The following is a 15,752-nucleotide window of genomic DNA, read 5'->3' as shown; positions in this document are numbered from 1 at the left end:
ACAATCGAACGCATCACAATCACAAATTAGGCGCTTTGATATCATTATTATTCATCTATGTCGTGGTAACGTCTTTAATTTGGCTTTATTTCAGTTCGAACTTCATTCCAGCACAATCGAACGCATCACAATCACAAATTAGGCGCTTACATGCGGCGGATAGCGGCAGGTGGGACTTTCATCTCATTATTATTCATCTATGTCGTGGTAACGTCTTTAATTTGGCTTTATTTCAGTTCGAACTTCATTCCAGCACAATCGAACGCATCACAATCACAAATTAGGCGCTTACATGCGGCGGATAGCGGCAGGTGGACTTTCATCTCATTATTATTCATCTATGTCGTGGTAACGTCTTTAATTTGGCTTTATTTCAGTTCGAACTTCATTCCAGCACAATCGAACGCATCACAATCACAAATTAGGCGCTTACATGCGGCGGATAGCGGCAGGTGGGCTTTCATCTCATTATTATTCATCTATGTCGTGGTAACGTCTTTAATTTGGCTTTATTTCAGTTCGAACTTCATTCCAGCACAATCGAACGCATCACAATCACAAATTAGGCGCTTTGATGTCATTATTATTCATCTATGTCGTGGTAACGTCTTTAATTTGGCTTTATTTCACTTCGAACTTCATTCCAGCACAATCGAACGCATCACAATCACAAATTAGGCGCTTACATGCGGCGGATAGCGGCAGGTGGGCTTTCATCTCATTATTATTCATCTATGTCGTGGTAACGTCTTTAATTTGGCTTTATTTCAGTTCGAACTTCTTTCCACCGCAATCGAACGCATCACAATCACAAATTAGGCGCTTACATGCGGCGGATAGCGGCAGGTGGGCTTTCATCTCATTATTATTCATCTATTTCGTGGTAACGTCTTTAATTTGGCTTTATTTCACTTCGAACTTCATTCCAGCACAATCGAACGCATCACAATCACAAATTAGGCGCTTTGATCTCACTATTATTCATCTATGTCGTGGTAACGTCTTTAATTTGGCTTTATTTCACTTCGAACTTCATTCCAGCACAATCGAACGCATCACAATCACAAATTAGGCGCTTACATGCGGCGGATAGCGGCAGGTGGGCTTTCATCTCATTATTATTCATCTATGTCGTGGTAACGTCTTTAATTTGGCTTTATTTCAGTTCGAACTTCATTCCAGCACAATCGAACGCATCACAATCACAAATTAGGCGCTTACATGCGGCGGATAGCGGCAGGTGGGCTTTCATCTCATTATTATTCATCTATGTCGTGGTAACGTCTTTAATTTGGCTTTATTTCAGTTCGAACTTCATTCCAGCACAATCGAACGCATCACAATGACAAATTAGGCGCTTTGATCTCATTATTATTCATCTATGTCGTGGTAACGTCTTTAATTTGGCTTTATTTCACTTCGAACTTCATTCCAGCACAATCGACAAATTAGGCGCTTACATGCGGCGGATAGCGGCGGGTGGACTTTCATCTCATTATTATTCATCTATGTCGTGGTAACGTCTTTAATTTGGCTTTATTTCAGTTCGAACTTCATTCCAGCACAATCGAACGCATCACAATCACAAATTAGGCGCTTACATGCGGCGGATAGCGGCAGGGGGGCTTTCATCTCATTATTATTCATCTATGTCGTGGTAACGTCTTTAATTTGGCTTTATTTCAGTTCGAACTTCTTTCCAGCACAATCACAAATTAGGCGCTTACATGCGGCGGATAGCGGCAGGTGGGCTTTCATCTCATTATTATTCATCTATGTCGTGGTAACGTCTTTAATTTGGCTTTATTTCAGTTCGAACTTCATTCCAGCACAATCGAACGCATCACAATCACAAATTAGGCGCTTACATGCGGCGGATAGCGGCAGGTGGCTTCATCTCATTATTATTCATCTATGTCGTGGTAACGTCTTTAATTTGGCTTTATTTCAGTTCGAACTTCATTTCCAGCACAATCGAACGCATCACAATCACAAATTAGGCGCTTACATGCGGCGGATAGCGGCAGGTGGGCTTTCATCTCATTATTATTCATCTATGTCGTGGTAACGTCTTTAATTTGGCTTTATTTCACTTCGAACTTCATTCCAGCACAATCGAATGCATCACAATCACAAATTAGGCGCTTTGATCTCATTATTATTCATCGATGTCGTGGTAACGCCTTTAATTTGGCTTTATTTCACTTCGAACTTCTTTCCAGCACAATCGAACGCATCACAATCACAAATTAGGCGCTTTGATCTCATTATTATTCATCTATGTCGTGATAACGTCTTTAATTTGGCTTTATTTCACTTCGAACTTTATTCCAGCACAATCGAATGCATCACAATCACAAATTAGGCGCTTTCATCTCATTATTATTCATGTATTTTGTGGTAACGTCTTTAATTTGGCTTTCTTTCACTTCGAACTTCTTTCCAGCACAATCACAAATTAGGCGCTTACATGCGGCGGATAGCGGCGGGTGGTCTTTCAACTCACTATTATTCATCTATGTCGTGGTAACGTCTTTAATTTGGCTTTCTTTCACTTCGAACTTCTTTCCAGCAGAATCACAAATTAGGTGCTTACGTGCGGCGGATAGCGGCAGGTGGGCTTTCATCTCATTATTATTCAGCTATGTCGTGGTAACGTCTTTAATTTGCCTTAATTTCAGTTCGAACTTCGTTCCAGCACAATCACAAATTAGGCGCTTACATGCGGCGGATAGCGGCAGGTGGGCTTTCATCTTATTATTATTCATCTATTTCGTGGTAACGTCTTTAATTTGGCTTTCTTTCAGTTCGAACGTCATTCCAGCACAATCGAACGCATCACAATCATGAATTAGGCGCTTACATGCGGCGGATAGCGGCAGGTGGACTTTCATTTCATTATTATTCATCTATGTCGTGGTAACGCCTTTAATTTGGCTTTATTTCAGGTCGAACTTCTTTCCAGCACCATCACAAATTAGGCGCTTACATGCGGCGGATAGCGGCAGGTGGGCTTTCATCTTATTATGATTCATCTATGTCGCTTTATTTCAGTTCGAACTTCATTCCAGCACAATCGAACGCATAACAATAACAAATTAGGCGCTTACATGCGGCGGATAGCGGTGGGTGGATTTTCATCTCATTATTATTCATGTATTTCGTGGTAACGTCTTTAATTTGGCTTTATTTCAGTTCAAACTTCATTCCAGCACAATCGAACGCATCACAATCACAAATTAGGCGCTTTGATCTCATTATTATTCATCTATGTCGTGGTAACGTCTTTAATTTGGCCTCATTTCAATTCGTACTTCTTTCCAGCACAATCGAACGCATCACAATCACAAATTAGGCGCTTTGATATCATTATTATTCATCTATGTCGTGGAAACGTCTTTAATTAGGCTTCATTTCAGTTCAAACTTCATTCCAGCACAATCGAACGCATCACAATCACAAATTAGGCGCTTACATGCGGCGGATAGTGGCAGGTGGACTTTCATCTCATTATTACTCATCTATGTCGTGGCAACGTCTTTAATTTGGCTTTATTTCACTTCGAACTTCATTCCAGCACAATCGAACGCATCACAATCACAAATTAGGCGCTTACATGCGGCGGATGGCGGCAGGTGGACTTTCATCTCATTATTATTCATCTATGTCGTGGTAACGTCTTTAATTTGGCTTTATTTCAGTTCGAACTTCATTCCAGCACAATCTAACGCGTCGCAATCACAAATTAGGCGCTTACATGCGGCGGATAGTAGCAGGTGGGCTTTCATCTCATTATTATTCATCTATGTCGTGGTAACGTCTTTAATTTGGCTTTACTTCAGTTAAAACTTCATTCCAGCACAATCGAACGCATCACAATCACAAATTAGGCTCTTTGATCTCATTATTATTCATCTATGTCGTGGTAACGTCTTTAATTTGGCCTCATTTCAATTCGAACTTCTTTCCAGCACAATCGAACGCATCACAATCACAAATTAGGCGCTTTGATCTCATTATTATTCATCTATGTCGTGGTAACGTCTTTAATTTGGCTTTATTTCAGTTCGAACTTCATTCCAGCACAATCGAACGCATCACAATCACAAATTAGGCGCTTTGATGCTCATTATTATTCATCTATGTCGTGGTAACGTCTTTAATTTGGCTTTATTTCAGTTCGAACTTCATTCCAGCACAATCGAACGCATCACAATCACAAATTAGGCGCTTACATGCGGCGGATAGCGGCAGGGTGGGACTTTCATCTCATTATTATTCATCTATGTCGTGGTAACGTCTTTAATTTGGCTTTATTTCAGTTCGAACTTCATTCCAGCACAATCGAACGCATCACAATCACAAATTAGGCGCTTACATGCGGCGGATAGCGGCAGGTGGGCTTTCATCTCATTATTATTCATCTATGTCGTGGTAACGTCTTTAATTTGGCTTTATTTCAGTTCGAACTTCATTCCAGCACAATCGAACGCATCACAATCACAAATTAGGCGCTTTGATCTCATTATTATTCATCTATGTCGTGGTAACGTCTTTAATTTGGCTTTATTTCACTTCGAACTTCATTCCAGCACAATCGAACGCATCACAATCACAAATTAGGCGCTTACATGCGGCGGATAGCGGCAGGTGGGCTTTCATCTCATTATTATTCATCTATGTCGTGGTAACGTCTTTAATTTGGCTTTATTTCAGTTCGAACTTCATTCCAGCAAATCGAACGCATCACAATCACAAATTAGGCGCTTACATGCGGCGGATAGCGGCAGGTGGGCTTTCATCTCATTATTATTCATCTATGTCGTGGTAACGTCTTTAATTTGGCTTTATTTCACTTCGAACTTCATTCCAGCACAATCGAACGCATCACAATGACAAATTAGGCGCTTTGATCTCATTATTATTCATCTATGTCGTGGTAACGTCTTTAATTTGGCTTTATTTCACTTCGAACTTCATTCCAGCACAATCGAACGCATCACAATCACAAATTAGGCGCTTACATGCGGCGGATAGCGGCAGGTGGGCTTTCATCTCATTATTATTCATCTATGTCGTGGTAACGTCTTTAATTTGGCTTTATTTCAGTTCGAACTTCATTCCAGCACAATCGAACGCATCACAATCACAAATTAGGCGCTTACATGCGGCGGATAGCGGCAGGTGGGCTTTCATCTCATTATTATTCATCTATGTCGTGGTAACGTCTTTAATTTGGCTTTATTTCAGTTCGAACTTCATTCCAGCACAATCGAACGCATCACAATCACAAATTAGGCGCTTACATGCGGCGGATAGCGGCAGGGTGGGCTTTCATCTCATTATTATTCATCTATGTCGTGGTAACGTCTTTAATTTGGCTTTATTTCAGTTCGAACTTCATTCCAGCACAATCGAACGCATCACAATCACAAATTAGCGCTAGGGCGCTTTGATCTCATTATTATTCATCTATGTCGTGGTAACGTCTTTAATTTGGCTTTATTTCACTTCGAACTTCATTCCAGCACAATCGAACGCATCACAATCACAAATTAGGCGCTTTGATGCTCATTATTATTCATCTATGTCGTGGTAACGTCTTTAATTTGGCTTTATTTCAGTTCGAACTTCATTCCAGCACAATCGAACGCATCACAATCACAAATTAGGCGCTTACATGCGGCGGATAGCGGCAGGGTGGACTTTCATCTCATTATTATTCATCTATGTCGTGGTAACGTCTTTAATTTGGCTTTATTTCAGTTCGAACTTCATTCCAGCACAATCGAACGCATCACAATCACAAATTAGGCGCTTACATGCGGCGGATAGCGGCAGGTGGGCTTTCATCTCATTATTATTCATCTATGTCGTGGTAACGTCTTTAATTTGGCTTTATTTCAGTTCGAACTTCATTCCAGCACAATCGAACGCATCACAATCACAAATTAGGCGCTTACATGCGGCGGATAGCGGCAGGTGGGCTTTCATCTCATTATTATTCATCTATGTCGTGGTAACGTCTTTAATTTGGCTTTATTTCAGTTCGAACTTCATTCCAGCACAATCGAACGCATCACAATCACAAATTAGGCGCTTTGATCTCATTATTATTCATCTATGTCGTGGTAACGTCTTTAATTTGGCTTTATTTCACTTCGAACTTCATTCCAGCACAATCGAACGCATCACAATCACAAATTAGGCGCGTTGATGCTCATTATTATTCATCTATGTCGTGGTAACGTCTTTAATTTGGCTTTATTTCACTTCGAACTTCATTCCAGCACAATCGAACGCATCACAATCACAAATTAGGCGCTTACATGCGGCGGATAGCGGCAGGGTGGACTTTCATCTCATTATTATTCATCTATGTCGTGGTAACGTCTTTAATTTGGCTTTATTTCAGTTCGAACTTCATTCCAGCACAATCGAACGCATCACAATCACAAATTAGGCGCTTACATGCGGCGGATAGCGGCAGGGTGGGCGTTCATCTCATTATTATTCATCTATGTCGTGGTAACGTCTTTAATTTGGCTTTATTTCAGTTCGAACTTCATTCCAGCACAATCGAACGCATCACAATCACAAATTAGGCGCTTACATGCGGCGGATAGCGGCAGGTGGGCTTTGATCTCATTATTATTCATCTATGTCGTGGTAACGTCTTTAATTTGGCTTTATTTCACGTTCGAACTTCATTCCAGCACAATCGAACGCATCACAATCACAAATTAGGCGCTTTGATCTCATTATTATTCATCTATGTCGTGGTAACGTCTTTAATTTGGCTTTATTTCACTTCGAACTTCATTCCAGCACAATCGAACGCATCACAATCACAAATTAGGCGCTTACATGCGGCGGATAGCGGCAGGGTGGGCTTTCATCTCATTATTATTCATCTATGTCGTGGTAACGTCTTTAATTTGGCTTTATTTCAGTTCGAACTTCATTCCAGCACAATCGAACGCATCACAATCACAAATTAGGCGCTTACATGCGGCGGATAGCGGCAGGGTGGGCTTTCATCTCATTATTATTCATCTATGTCGTGGTAACGTCTTTAATTTGGCTTTATTTCAGTTCGAACTTCATTCCAGCACAATCGAACGCATCACAATGACAAATTAGGCGCTTTGATCTCATTATTATTCATCTATGTCGTGGTAACGTCTTTAATTTGGCTTTATTTCACTTCGAACTTCATTCCAGCACAATCGAACGCATCACAATCACAAATTAGGCGCTTACATGCGGCGGATAGCGGCAGGTGGGCTTTCATCTCATTATTATTCATCTATGTCGTGGTAACGTCTTTAATTTGGCTTTATTTCACGTTCGAACTTCATTCCAGCACAATCGAACGCATCACAATCACAAATTAGGCGCTTACATGCGGCGGATAGCGGCAGGTGGGCTTTGATCTCATTATTATTCATCTATGTCGTGGTAACGTCTTTAATTTGGCTTTATTTCACGTTCGAACTTCATTCCAGCACAATCGAACGCATCACAATGACAAATTAGGCGCTTTGATGCTCATTATTATTCATCTATGTCGTGGTAACGTCTTTAATTTGGCTTTATTTCACTTCGAACTTCATTCCAGCACAATCGAACGCATCACAATCACAAATTAGGCGCTTACATGCGGCGGATAGCGGCGGGTGGACTTTCATCTCATTATTATTCATCTATGTCGTGGTAACGTCTTTAATTTGGCTTTATTTCACTTCGAACTTCATTCCAGCACAATCGAACGCATCACAATCACAAATTAGGCGCTTACATGCGGCGGATAGCGGCAGGTGGGCTTTGATCTCATTATTATTCATCTATGTCGTGGTAACGTCTTTAATTTGGCTTTATTTCCGTTCGAACTTCATTCCAGCACAATCGAACGCATCACAATCACAAATTAGGCGCTTACATGCGGCGGATAGCGGCAGGTGGGCTTTCATCTCATTATTATTCATCTATGTCGTGGTAACGTCTTTAATTTGGCTTTATTTCAGTTCGAACTTCATTCCAGCACAATCGAACGCATCACAATCACAAATTAGGCGCTTACATGCGGCGGATAGCGGCAGGTGGGCTTTCATCTCATTATTATTCATCTATGTCGTGGTAACGTCTTTAATTTGGCTTTATTTCACTTCGAACTTCATTCCAGCACAATCGAACGCATCACAATGACAAATTAGGCGTAGCGGCGGTGGGCTTTGATCTCATTATTATTCATCTATGTCGTGGTAACGTCTTTAATTTGGCTTTATTTCACTTCGAACTTCATTCCAGCACAATCGAACGCATCACAATCACAAATTAGGCGCTTTGATGTCATTATTATTCATGTATTTCGTGGTAACGTCTTTAATTTGGCTTTATTTCACTTCGAACTTCATTCCAGCACAATCGAACGCATCACAATCACAAATTAGGCGCTTACATGCGGCGGATAGCGGCGGGTGGACTTTCAACTCATTATTATTCATCTATGTCGTGGTAACGTCTTTAATTTGGCTTTATTTCAGTTCGAACTTCATTCCAGCACAATCGAACGCATCACAATCACAAATTAGGCGCTTACATGCGGCGGATAGCGGCAGGGGGGCTTTCATCTCATTATTATTCACCTATGTCGTGGTAACGTCTTTAATTTGGCTTTATGTCCGTTCGAACTTCTTTCCAGCACAATCATAAATTAGGCGCTTACATGCGGCGGATAGCGGCAGGTGGGCTTTGATCTCATTATTATTCATCTATGCCGTGGTAACGTCTTTAATTTGGCATTATTTCAGTTCGAACTTCATTCCAGCACAATCGAACGCATCACAATGACAAATTAGGCGCTTTGATCTCATTATTATTCATCTATGTCGTGGTAACGTCTTTAATTTGGCTTTATTTCACTTCGAACTTCATTCCAGCACAATCGAACGCATCACAATCACAAATTAGGCGCTTACATGCGGCGGATAGCGGCAGGTGGGCTTTGATCTCATTATTATTCATCTATGTCGTGGTAACGTCTTTAATTTGGCTTTATTTCACTTCGAACTTCATTCCAGCACAATCGAACGCATCACAATCACAAATTAGGCGCTTTGATGTCATTATTATTCATCTATGTCGTGGTAACGTCTTTAATTTGGCTTTATTTCACTTCGAACTTCATTCCAGCACAATCGAACGCATCACAATCACAAATTAGGCGCTTACATGCGGCGGATAGCGGCAGGGTGGGCTTTCATCTCATTATTATTCATCTATGTCGTGGTAACGTCTTTAATTTGGCTTTATTTCAGTTCGAACTTCATTCCAGCACAATCGAACGCATCACAATCACAAATTAGGCGCTTTGATCTCATTATTATTCATCTATGTCGTGGTAACGTCTTTAATTTGGCTTTATTTCACGTTCGAACTTCATTCCAGCACAATCGAACGCATCACAATCACAAATTAGGCGCTTACATGCGGCGGATAGCGGCAGGTGGGCTTTGATCTCATTATTATTCATCTATGTCGTGGTAACGTCTTTAATTTGGCTTTATTTCAGTTCGAACTTCATTCCAGCACAATCGAACGCATCACAATGACAAATTAGGCGCTTTGATGCTCATTATTATTCATGTATGTCGTGGTAACGTCTTTAATTTGGCTTTATTTCACTTCGAACTTCATTCCAGCACAATCGAACGCATCACAATCACAAATTAGGCGCTTACATGCGGCGGATAGCGGCAGGGTGGGCTTTCATCTCATTATTATTCATCTATGTCGTGGTAACGTCTTTAATTTGGCTTTATGTCAGTTCGAACTTCATTCCAGCACAATCGATACACATTAGGCGCTTACATGCGGCGGATAGCGGCAGGTGGGCTTTGATCTCATTATTATTCATCTATGTCGTGGTAACGTCTTTAATTTGGCTTTATTTCAGTTCGAACTTCATTCCAGCACAATCGAACGCATCACAATGACAAATTAGGCGCTTTGATCTCATTATTATTCATCTATGTCGTGGTAACGTCTTTAATTTGGCTTTATTTCACTTCGAACTTCATTCCAGCACAATCGAACGCATCACAATCACAAATTAGGCGCTTACATGCGGCGGATAGCGGCAGGGTGGGCTTTCATCTCATTATTATTCATCTATGTCGTGGTAACGTCTTTAATTTGGCTTTATTTCACTTCGAACTTCATTCCAGCACAATCGAACGCATCACAATCACAAATTAGGCGCTTACATGCGGCGGATAGCGGCAGGGTGGGCTTTCATCTCATTATTATTCATCTATGTCGTGGTAACGTCTTTAATTTGGCTTTATTTCCGTTCGAACTTCATTCCAGCACAATCGAACGCATCACAATCACAAATTAGGCGCTTACATGCGGCGGATAGCGGCAGGTGGGCTTTCATCTCATTATTATTCATCTATGTCGTGGTAACGTCTTTAATTTGGCTTTATGTCCGTTCGAACTTCATTCCAGCACAATCGAACGCATCACAATGACAAATTAGGCGCTTTGATCTCATTATTATTCATCTATGTCGTGGTAACGTCTTTAATTTGGCTTTATTTCACTTCGAACTTCATTCCAGCACAATCGAACGCATCACAATCACAAATTAGGCGCTTACATGCGGCGGATAGCGGCGGGTGGACTTTCATCTCATTATTATTCATCTATGTCGTGGTAACGTCTTTAATTTGGCTTTATTTCAGTTCGAACTTCATTCCAGCACAATCGAACGCATCACAATCACAAATTAGGCGCTTACATGCGGCGGATAGCGGCGGGTGGACTTTCATCTCATTATTATTCATGTATTTCGTGGTAACGTCTTTAATTTGGCTTTATTTCAGTTCGAACTTCATTCCAGCACAATCGAACGCATCACAATCACAAATTAGGCGCTTACATGCGGCGGATAGCGGCGGGTGGGCTTTCATCTCATTATTATTCATCTATGTCGTGGTAACGTCTTTAATTTGGCTTTATTTCAGTTCGAACTTCATTCCAGCACAATCGAACGCATCACAATCACAAATTAGGCGCTTACATGCGGCGGATAGCGGCAGGGGGGTTTTCATCTCATTATTATTCACCTATGTCGTGGTAACGTCTTTAATTTGGCTTTATGTCCGTTCGAACTTCTTTCCAGCACAATCATAAATTAGGCGCTTACATGCGGCGGATAGCGGCAGGTGGGCTTTGATCTCATTATTATTCATCTATGCCGTGGTAACGTCTTTAATTTGGCATTATTTCAGTTCGAACTTCATTCCAGCACAATCGAACGCATCACAATGACAAATTAGTCGCTTTGATCTCATTATTATTCATCTCTGTCGTGGTAACGTCTTTAATTTGGCTTTATTTCACTTCGAACTTCATTCCAGCACAATCGAACGCATCACAATCACAAATTAGGCGCTTACATGCGGCGGATAGCGGCAGGTGGGCTTTCATCTCATTATTATTCATCTATGTCGTGGTAACGTCTTTAATTTGGCTTTATTTCACTTCGAACTTCATTCCAGCACAATCGAACGCATCACAATCACAAATTAGGCGCTTACATGCGGCGGATAGCGGCAGGTGGGCTTTGATCTCATTATTATTCATCTATGTCGTGGTAACGTCTTTAATTTGGCTTTATTTCAGTTCGAACTTCATTCCAGCACAATCGAACGCATCACAATGACAAATTAGGCGCTTTGATCTCATTATTATTCATCTATGTCGTGGTAACGTCTTTAATTTGGCTTTATTTCAGTTCGAACTTCATTCCAGCACAATCGAACCACAAATTAGGCGCTTACATGCGGCGGATAGCGGCAGGGGGGCTTTCATCTCATTATTATTCACCTATGTCGTGGTAACGTCTTTAATTTGGCTTTATGTCCGTTCGAACTTCTTTCCAGCACAATCATAAATTAGGCGCTTACATGCGGCGGATAGCGGCAGGTGGGCTTTGATCTCATTATTATTCATCTATGCCGTGGTAACGTCTTTAATTTGGCATTATTTCAGTTCGAACTTCATTCCAGCACAATCGAACGCATCACAATGACAAATTAGGCGCTTTGATCTCATTATTATTCATCTCTGTCGTGGTAACGTCTTTAATTTGGCTTTATTTCACTTCGAACTTCATTCCAGCACAATCGAACGCATCACAATCACAAATTAGGCGCTTACATGCGGCGGATAGCGGCAGGTGGGCTTTGATCTCATTATTATTCACCTATGTCGTGGTAACGTCTTTAATTTGGCTTTATTTCAGTTCGAACTTCATTCCAGCACAATCGAACGCATCACAATCACAAATTAGGCGCTTTGATCTCATTATTATTCACCTATGTCGTGGTAACGTCTTTAATTTGGCTTTATTTCAGTTCGAACTTCATTCCAGCACAATCGAACGCATCACAATCACAAATTAGGCGCTTACATGCGGCGGATAGCGGCAGGTGGGCTTTGATCTCATTATTATTCATCTATGTCGTGGTAACGTCTTTAATTTGGCTTTATTTCAGTTCGAACTTCATTCCAGCACAATCGAACGCATCACAATGACAAATTAGGCGCTTTGATGTCATTATTATTCATGTATTTCGTGGTAACGTCTTTAATTTGGCTTTATTTCACTTCGAACTTCATTCCAGCACAATCGAACGCATCACAATGACAAATTAGGCGCTTACATGCGGCGGATAGCGGCAGGGTGGGACTTTCATCTCATTATTATTCATCTATGTCGTGGTAACGTCTTTAATTTGGCTTTATTTCAGTTCGAACTTCATTCCAGCACAATCGAACGCATCACAATCACAAATTAGGCGCTTGCATGCGGCGGATAGCGGTGGGTGGACTTTCATCTCATTATTATTCATGTATTTCGTGGTAACGTCTTTAATTTGGCTTTATTTCACTTCGAACTTCATTCCAGCACAATCGAACGCGTCGCAATCACAAATTAGGCGCTTACATGCGGCGGATAGCGGCAGGTGGGCTTTGATCTCATTATTATTCATCTATGTCGTGGTAACGTCTTTAATTTGGCTTTATTTCAGTTCGAACTTCATTTCCAGCACAATCGAACGCATCACAATCACAAATTAGGCGCTTACATGCGGCGGATAGCGGCAGGTGGGCTTTCATCTCATTATTATTCGTCTATGTCGTGGTAACGTCTTTAATTTGGCTTTATGTCAGTTCGAACTTCTTTCCAGCACAATCGAACGCATCACAATCACAAATTAGGCGCTTACATGCGGCGGATAGTGGCAGGTGGACTTTCATCTCATTATTATTCATCTATGTCGTGGTAACGTCTTTAATTTGGCTTTATTTCAGTTCGAACTTCATTCCAGCACAATCGAACGCATCACAATCACAAATTAGGCGCTTTGATCTCATTATTATTCATCTATGTCGTGGTAACGTCTTTAATTTGGCTTTATTTCAGTTCGAACTTCATTCCAGCACAATCGAACGCATCACAATCACAAATTAGGCGCTTACATGCGGCGGATAGCGGCAGGGGGGCTTTCATCTCATTATTATTCACCTATGTCGTGGTAACGTCTTTAATTTGGCTTTATTTCAGTTCGAACTTCTTTCCAGCACAATCATAAATTAGGCGCTTACATGCGGCGGATAGCGGCAGGTGGGCTTTGATCTCATTATTATTCATCTATGTCGTGGTAACGTCTTTAATTTGGCATTATTTCAGTTCGAACTTCATTCCAGCACAATCGAACGCATCACAATGACAAATTAGGCGCTTTGATCTCATTATTATTCATCTATGTCGTGGTAACGTCTTTAATTTGGCTTTATTTCACTTCGAACTTCATTCCAGCACAATCGAACGCATCACAATCACAAATTAGGCGCTTACATGCGGCGGATAGCGGCGGGTGGACTTTCATCTCATTATTATTCATCTATGTCGTGGTAACGTCTTTAATTTGGCTTTATTTCACTTCGAACTTCATTCCAGCACAATCGAACGCATCACAATCACAAATTAGGCGCTTACATGCGGCGGATAGCGGCAGGTGGGCTTTCATCTCATTATTATTCATCTATGTCGTGGTAACGTCTTTAATTTGGCTTTATTTCAGTTCGAACTTCTTTCCACCGCAATCGAACGCATCACAATCACAAATTAGGCGCTTACATGCGGCGGATAGCGGCAGGTGGGCTTTCATCTCATTATTATTCATCTATGTCGTGGTAACGTCTTTAATTTGGCTTTATTTCAGTTCGAACTTCATTCCAGCACAATCGAACGCATCACAATGACAAATTAGGCGCTTTGATGTCATTATTATTCATGTATTTCGTGGTAACGTCTTTAATTTGGCTTTATTTCACTTCGAACTTCATTCCAGCACAATCGAACGCATCACAATCACAAATTAGGCGCTTACATGCGGCGGATAGCGGCGGGTGGACTTTCATCTCATTATTATTCATCTATGTCGTGGTAACGTCTTTAATTTGGCTTTATTTCAGTTCGAACTTCATTCCAGCACAATCGAACGCATCACAATCACAAATTAGGCGCTTACATGCGGCGGATAGCGGCAGGGGGGCTTTCATCTCATTATTATTCACCTATGTCGTGGTAACGTCTTTAATTTGGCTTTATGTCCGTTCGAACTTCTTTCCAGCACAATCATAAATTAGGCGCTTACATGCGGCGGATAGCGGCAGGTGGGCTTTGATCTCATTATTATTCATCTATGCCGTGGTAACGTCTTTAATTTGGCATTATTTCAGTTCGAACTTCATTCCAGCACAATCGAACGCATCACAATGACAAATTAGGCGCTTTGATCTCATTATTATTCATCTCTGTCGTGGTAACGTCTTTAATTTGGCTTTATTTCACTTCGAACTTCATTCCAGCACAATCGAACGCATCACAATCACAAATTAGGCGCTTACATGCGGCGGATAGCGGCAGGTGGGCTTTGATCTCATTATTATTCACCTATGTCGTGGTAACGTCTTTAATTTGGCTTTATTTCAGTTCGAACTTCATTCCAGCACAATCGAACGCATCACAATCACAAATTAGGCGCTTTGATCTCATTATTATTCATCTATGTCGTGGTAACGTCTTTAATTTGGCTTTATTTCAGTTCGAACTTCATTCCAGCACAATCGAACGCATCACAATCACAAATTAGGCGCTTACATGCGGCGGATAGCGGCAGGGGGGCTTTCATCTCATTATTATTCATCTATGTCGTGGTAACGTCTTTAATTTGGCTTTATTTCAGTTCGAACTTCATTCCAGCACAATCGATACACATTAGGCGCTTACATGCGGCGGATAGCGGCAGGTGGGCTTTGATCTCATTATTATTCATCTATGTCGTGGTAACGTCTTTAATTTGGCTTTATTTCAGTTCGAACTTCATTCCAGCACAATCGAACGCATCACAATGACAAATTAGGCGCTTTGATGCTCATTATTATTCATCTATGTCGTGGTAACGTCTTTAATTTGGCTTTATTTCACTTCGAACTTCATTCCAGCACAATCGAACGCATCACAATCACAAATTAGGCGCTTGCATGCGGCGGATAGCGGGGGTGGACTTTCATCTCATTATTATTCATGTATTTCGTGGTAACGTCTTTAATTTGGCTTTATTTCACTTCGAACTTCATTCCAGCACAATCGAACGCGTCGCAATCACAAA

The sequence above is a fragment of the Colossoma macropomum genome, unplaced genomic scaffold (genome assembly GCF_904425465.1).
Source record: "Colossoma macropomum unplaced genomic scaffold, Colossoma_macropomum, whole genome shotgun sequence".
Classification (NCBI taxonomy): domain Eukaryota; kingdom Metazoa; phylum Chordata; class Actinopteri; order Characiformes; family Serrasalmidae; genus Colossoma; species Colossoma macropomum.
The sequence above is the reverse complement of the archived record's forward strand: the minus strand, read 5'-3'. Positions refer to the sequence as shown.